Here is a 1,154-nt window from a genome sequence, read left to right on the forward strand (position 1 = left end):
AGTTTAACTCAGTTCTGTGCGAATCCTTAGCTGTTGACCCCTCTACTACACAGCTTCTGCCAAACTCACTCATTCAAACTGTAAACACTACCACCATCATGCTAGGGTAGGTACCAGAAGAACAAACCAATGGTTAAATACCAATAAGGCAGCTAATAAGTACTCCACTTAGTAGGATTAAATAGAGTAGAACCCCTGAGAATGGAAACTGAAGATACAAGAAATGGCAAGAAAACGAGTAAGGTCCAAGCTGGTGTTAGCTGTGTACCAGAACATGCACAAAGGTCCTCCTTTTCTACATCAGTGTGTATTCTTGATGAAGTCACATGGAAATATCTATCACAGAAGATGACCATTGCTCATTGCCTATCCAATAACCTTTCTCCATTCTTTACTAACAGAACACCCATCTTTCTAAAGGCAACATTAGACTCTGTTAAAATGACTCACTTCCACAGGTTTCCCTGCCTCTATGGGGTGGCCAAATGGCACAAGGCTGGCCAATGTAAGTACAGTCTTTTGGTTAGGGCTTCCTGAAAAGCTTGCTGTTGAAAAAAGACAAGCTTGCACTTGCTTTGGCAGCACATATACTAAAATTGAAATGCTACAGAGAAGATTAGCACAGCCCTTGCACAAGGATGACATGCATATCTCTGAGGCATTCCATATTTTGCACAGTTCCCAGAGGTCACTTGACACTTCATTGCTTAATACCAAGGAAACTACATGAGTCAAAGCACAACATGTGGCATCCAATGTTGAAATTGTGATTTTTTCCCTACAAAAAGAGAGAGAGGGAGGGAGGGAGAAAGTGACAAGCTCAGCTCACTCATTATTTGCCCTTTATTCATTCCTCTTCTGATCTGGAGTACTGTTGTGATGTTGAGTGAGGCAGCAGCCATCTTATGAGCATGAAGATTACAGCCTCACACTAAGGATGGCATGGTGGAGAGATAGACAACTGCTTAAATGCTAAGTCCCTGTTAATATTCTGGAGCCTCCAAACCAACCTAAGTTTGCCTATTTCTGGATTTGTGACGATTTATGAAAAATAAACTAGTTAAGCTGCTGTTGTGGTATTGTGTTGTTGTGTTTACATGAAGCTGAAGATAACACCTACTGATAGAGATGGCCATGCTATTCTCTCCTTCAAT

The 1,154-nt window shown here is 41.3% G+C and overlaps 1 non-coding gene across 1 annotated transcript; it reads left to right on the plus strand.

The window, feature by feature from the left end:
• Positions 1 to 570: 570 nt before the first annotated feature.
• On the plus strand, positions 571 to 673 carry LOC123839991 (U6 spliceosomal RNA). Its single transcript, XR_006789826.1, has one exon. It is a non-coding gene; the product is annotated as a U6 spliceosomal RNA (small nuclear RNA).
• Positions 674 to 1,154: the final 481 nt, after the last annotated feature.

The sequence above is a fragment of the Mirounga angustirostris genome, unplaced genomic scaffold (genome assembly GCF_029215605.1).
Source record: "Mirounga angustirostris isolate CCGP_5_RB_7025 unplaced genomic scaffold, mMirAng1.0.hap1 SCAF_3, whole genome shotgun sequence".
Taxonomy (NCBI): domain Eukaryota; kingdom Metazoa; phylum Chordata; class Mammalia; order Carnivora; family Phocidae; genus Mirounga; species Mirounga angustirostris.